At 37.5% G+C, this 6,000-nt stretch overlaps 1 protein-coding gene across 2 annotated transcripts in view; it reads right to left on the reverse strand.

Moving 5' to 3' along the window:
- Positions 1-5,065, reverse strand: part of ngfa (nerve growth factor a (beta polypeptide)) — a 46,945-nt gene extending 41,880 nt beyond the window's left edge. For both annotated transcript variants that reach the window (XM_015967986.3, XM_054745969.2), the window contains exon 1: positions 4,880-5,065. The gene's annotated coding sequence lies outside the window, so the exon portion shown is untranslated. The remainder of the gene's footprint in view (positions 1-4,879) is intronic.
- Between the last annotated feature and the right edge of the window lie 935 nt (positions 5,066-6,000).

A 6,000-nucleotide genomic window follows, 5' to 3' on the forward strand; every position in this document is an offset into this window, starting at 1 on the left:
TGAAAAGTTTCTTTTATCCAGCTTTTCTTATCATTTACTAGCAGCACTACCTCTCACTAAAACCAGTTTAGACAGAAAGCAATAATCAGATTTTATTTATAAAGTGCTTTTCAAGCAAAGTGCAACTCAAAGTGCTTCACAAAATTAAAATGACCCCACATTCCCATAACTGTTTAAAAACATCAACAGACAGATGCGCACACACGCACACAACACACACACCCACACACACCTACACACAATCACATCACAAAAATTTTGATTCGGCTGAGTCCAGAGAAGCCAAGTAAGGTAAGGTAAGGAAACACCATCAAAGGAGCCATCTGCCTCGGCAGCATCAGGTCTTCCACAGCAACTAAGTCAGGGTGCTCAGAGGAGGGAGAGCATAGACCCCCACCTCCACTCAAACACTACCTGTAGAGCACCCAGGAAGCAACAGTCGGCCTCCGCCCCTGGGGCAGAGAGTTCCTACAGGGAAAACACTGGATTAAAATGAGTAAAAATATGAAAATAAAAGAGCTAATATAAATGACAAAAGTAAGAAAATAAATAATAAATAAAATCATATGGACAGTAAAATTACAATAGTATTAAATAATGAAACTGTGCTAAAATATAGTCATATAAAACATGCAAAGCAAGCAACAAAATATAATCATGAAAAACGAGAAATAAAACTGTAATAAATAATTAGATTAAAGCTAACCTAAATAGGTGGGTCTTGAGCCTGGACTTAAATACATGAATGTTCTCTGCGGCCCTGAGGTCCTCCGGCAGCTCGTTGCAGAGGTGAGGGCCGTAATACTGGAAGGACGCCTCAAGTTTTACAATAAAGCCATTTTGACAAAAAAAAAAAAAACAAAAAAAAACAGAAAAACATCCAGTGGGACTTTTCTCTTTCCTTGTTTGCGTATGACCATAAATGACAAGTCTAATTGGCTGACTGAGCTGTCAATTGATTTTTGGTGAGTAATGCTTTATTCTAGTAGCTCTAAGAATCCAAAAGAGGTGTCAATCATCTGAATTGACCAATCAGTCATGGAAATTGAAGGCTGCGTAGTGTAGCATCTGGAATAGCTCCAGCCTATGCCAGCAGTGTCTTTTTATGCATGAGGCACAGCAGTTCAAAAAAATGTTAACTTCCTGTTTTGAATGGAAATACAATAAAATAGGTTGAGTTGACAATAGTGTCTGTGACTATTTGATTCTCTGCCTCATTAGATTGAGTATGGGGCAAAATTTCTTGACAGATTAAAATGTGATTAATCAAGATTAATTAATCACAACACCTCTAATTAATTAGATTAACTGTTTTAATCACCCCTAGTTTAAACTAAAATCTATTCTAAATAACCAGCTGGTGATGTTTTTTAAGAGTTATGATATTTTTGTTAAATGAGCTACCAGACAAATGAGGCGTTGCTGAATCTTAACCTGCCACATATATGTGTAATGAATATATCACGCATAACAGAAGATGCGACTTTACTAAGACATCAGTTTTACTGGGAAGTAATGGTGAGCTGGACTACACTGCTTAGAAAATTAATATTTTTTAAATGATTCTGATTTTTTTCAGTCATTCTTAACCTCTGAAGGCAGGCATTGCAGATTTGCAACATTAAAACCTGCCTACCTGGTTACTCCACATACGTATTTCATGAGCATTTTTAACTCAGAAGTACCCCTGAAGGACTTAGTTGTTCGTCCTTTTAACAAAACTTATTTTGAGCCTGAGAGGGTTAAGGTTCATAACCTGCTGCATAAGTGAAGCAACATTTGCTTTGCCAAGCAGCATTATGGACGTAGAATTTTTATTCAGAACAACTGTGATTGTGGGATTTTATTCCATCGAGTATTTTTAAACTTTCTGGGAATTTACAGTTTGGACCCTTTCCCCTAAAACTCTTTTCGTTTTTTCCACTGATCAGTTTCCAAACTCAGTTTTTGTTCAAACCTCATGCTTTCTATGCAGATGTTTTTATTGCATTGTCAAAAATCTAAGTACAAACAGGATTTTTGTCATACAAAAGATCAAAAAATTGTCAGCATCCACCCACGTCTAAAGATAACAGGAACCAAACAAGGATTCTGCACGTGCTCCACTTTCTAGATCTACCAAAGATAATGTGCCATGTATTTTTGTACTCGTGTGTAAACACAGCTTTACACCGGCCCCAGGTGTGCAGTTGCAACACGTCTCTTTGCCCAGGTGTCCCCTTGCAACACATCAGTCCATCATTTATATTAATTTGGAAGTGGATCCTGTCATTACTGTCAGAATCTGTGTGAATCTAAATCTGCTGGGGTTTGTTGAAACAATAGCATCATGTAATTTCTCCTCAGAGGAGAGCAGGCGAATACAAACGCAACTTGAAACCTGAATGATATGTTGATAACAAACAATGTGGGATGAGGTTTATAAGTTATTCAATACTTCCAGAATTGAATAAAAAGTAAATAAAACATTTCTACAGTTTTTATAAAACAGATATTGTTACACATATTTAATGTTATGACACAAATGCAGCATCACTTATTCCAAATACTTGCTTTGATTTCCTTCCATTGTTTTTAATTTAAAAAAGCTACTTCCATAACATTTTACAGCTCTCTTATTGCCACACTAATAGAAATGTTCTGAGTATTCAGCTTGTTTTCTGTTACATTTGTTCATCCTCATGCAAGTGTGTAAAACTTTCCAGTGATTCACTTCTTAAACATTTTTATTTTCACTCTCTTGTGTGTGCATAATGTTGCAGTCTACTTTATACATCCCAATTTTTGCTTTATTTATAGAGCATGACTAGAAAACCCACATTTGTGATGCACTTTTCTGTTTTTATGCATCTTGCAGATTTTTTCTAAATGCTGAAGATGCCCCAACTCAGTTGTTTGATGGTTAATAGTTGAGGAAAAGTGGTTCAATTAAGGAAAACAGTTTTTGAGTCCCTTGCAAAGCTCAGAATAGTTTCAAAATGCATATTATTAGCCAAAGATGGAAGTGACAGAATAAATGCTAAAGGTAGAAATTTGTAAAAGCTAAAGAAAAGTTGGCTAAACATTTTCATCTACATATAAATCATTCAAACTCAACTATCTCAGTATGTCTTGTGACTTTTAATGTCCAGTCTTACAATTTTAACAAAACAGGTTTTGTGCACCTTACGCTAAATGTACACAACATTAACGCACAAATGCACTGGTGCTACCTTAGGGAAAGCTGTAACTCAACTTCAAAGGGAAACCTGAGAGGGTCATGAATAATCACAGACATCTTTGTCTGCAGGGGATAACAGCACTGTCCATCTGCCCTCCATACACATATGAATACTCGTTCATATGGCCTAAGCAGTTTTTAGCTCTGGCGCTGGGGACACGTCTCAGTTTGAGGGTATATATAACTGGATCCTTTCCCATTCTGCTCAAAGTTACAAAAACCATCACTGTTGTAGTTAGGACGTTTGCATGAACGATTTTCATGTTTATTTGTTGAATTAAAAAAAGAGCAACAAGTAAACAGTCACCAAGGCACCATCGCAGACACCCCAGATGACTGGGTTAACAGGCTAAACCACAGCAGTAACAGATACAAATTTGCACATTTCAAGATGGTTCAGTTGTGAATCGAAATTAATCTGGATTCACAGAATTATCTTTAAAGTCCAAACTGGACTCTTCAACAGACAGATGTGATCAGATTACTGGAGCTTTTGTCTTTTTCCACTTCTTCTGGAACGACGGAGAGGTGATGAAAAACAATCTGCTCCCATCTGGACTACAGCAACAGCCAAACTCATAAACCATTTTTCAAAAAGTGTTGTTTAAACCAACCAAAGAGCTTTATTCTCTTTACAGCTCTGACCCAAGTTTAACGTTCATTGCTTTTTTCTTTCATTTCTGATTTAATCAAACACAGACAGCCACAAATACAGTTATTTCAGTTCATAAAATCTAATGAGATGAATGATTTTTTGTTGATGTGTTTATGCTTTGGTTAGTTTTTAGGCCATTATTCAAAAATGAACCAAATTTACACATTTCTCCCCCAAAATTTCTGATGAAATTAGCACATCAGGAGTGAGACTGCTGGATGTACATGTCATTGTCAAGCGTTCGGTGTGTAATGTTGGTTTATGAGTGTAAATGTTTGTTCCATGACATTCCTCTCTTCTCAAAGCCGAAAGGAATTCTTTGAATCTTGTAGGAGTGGCAGCCATAAGGTCTGCGTTTAGCACACGAGCTTGCTTAGATGCAAAAAAAAAAAAAAAAAAAAAAAACACCCAGCAAATATTTAGGTGAATGTATCTGAAGCATACAAGTGTAAGCACCTGGCCCCACCCACAGATAACCTCACTAACTTCATGTTGGACACTGGAGCTCATCAGAATCTACAAGTCTTTTGAGGGTTGTGTAACATGAGTGGGTAGAGAGACAGATAGAAAAAGAGGTAGGGGGGTGGACAGAGAGACAAGGTAACCTGATGTCCCAGGACTTTACTGAGCAGTAAATGGGTTTCCATTGAAGTTTGCGGAACCCCATTTTATCCCAATCTCTTCTATTCTCACTTATCCCTGCCCATTAAGCTCTTCTGGGTATCGTCTTTCCCTAATGATCCCAGGAATATGATTATGTCTGTGTCAGCACATGGGTTCACAGCTATTAAACAATGTGTTGTAAAACTTTGTTATATCACCTGCTGTGTGTTGAAGTCAGCTAAGGGTTTCTCTGGCTGCTGCTGAGCTCAGAATCAATCTGGAGGCTCCAATTTGACTTAATGAGAGGTAAGGAATGCGTCTAAGATAAACCCAAGTTCTCTGTTTTTCACACACTCCACATGTCTAGACTTTAACTTCAGCTGCAACAAAATAAAACTCACCTCCCAGTAATGCTCCCTCTTTTTTCTGCCCAACTTCAATGAAACAGCCAGATATTCCACCTCACTTTCTCCAAGGTTCGTTGTAGATTTATCCCAAACTCAAAATCCTTCTCTTGCTTTGGAAAGCGTTGCATCCAGGTCCTGGACCATCCACTTCTCTGTCTGTCTCCCTCCTATGGTCTTTGGTGAAATGGGTTGTTCTGAAAGTTTAGTGAAAGGAGCTCCAAAGCGGTTCGTCCTCTGGCAGGTCCTAGTGCTCACCTTTTCCACTCGCTGTTCACTATACATGCTCTGATCATTTACTTCCCACGTCAGAATTCAAGATGGGGAATGACATCACACCCAACATAACCATTTGTCAGTTGCAAGTCAGATAATCGGTAGAATTTGTTAATGATTCTGCTCATGGACTCAGGTAAGACAAGGGTAATTAACAGCTTATGTCTTGATGCATTGGAAAACTGCTATTTTTATTATCATAGTTCATGAATGAGGCAGCCTTACTGCTATCATCACAATGTTTGAAATGGAAAATCCAAAATTGGGGGGTATTTCTGTTAAATTAACCCCAACTTCAAACCCAGCCATAAAAAAAATAAGCACCTTTATACGTTGCTCCAAGGGCTGAGTGGCAACATGGTGATACCAAATTCAAGCATATCTAAATATAGAAACATGGATTCTGCTGCAAAGCTTTTCCAATTGTGCCCAACTTTGTCCACAACACGGTGAATAAGTTGAGTGTTTTTGTTGTTGTGTTTGTATATAAAAATTTGCTTTCTGTTGGACTTCTTATTTTATTCCTTAAGATGATTAAATAACTCCCAATCTTTTAAACAGCATAATGCCACGATACATTAAACACTTCTTGGGTGAAAGTGTACAACCTTGTGTTTTTCTTTATGCAATACAAGCCCTACCTCAGACACACACACACACGTTTGCAAGCCAATTTGGTCCACCCTTCCCACCTGGCGGGCTCAACACAAGGGATAACCATATGAAATCATACATATTTCTGTGCAAGTGAAATGGTAATGCAGATAATTTGAAATGTACCAGATTTTTCAAATTTGCCCTGAAAAAATTAAATGCATCTAATTATCAAATCAAAAATCTAT

The sequence above is a fragment of the Nothobranchius furzeri genome, chromosome 15 (genome assembly GCF_043380555.1).
Source record: "Nothobranchius furzeri strain GRZ-AD chromosome 15, NfurGRZ-RIMD1, whole genome shotgun sequence".
Classification (NCBI taxonomy): domain Eukaryota; kingdom Metazoa; phylum Chordata; class Actinopteri; order Cyprinodontiformes; family Nothobranchiidae; genus Nothobranchius; species Nothobranchius furzeri.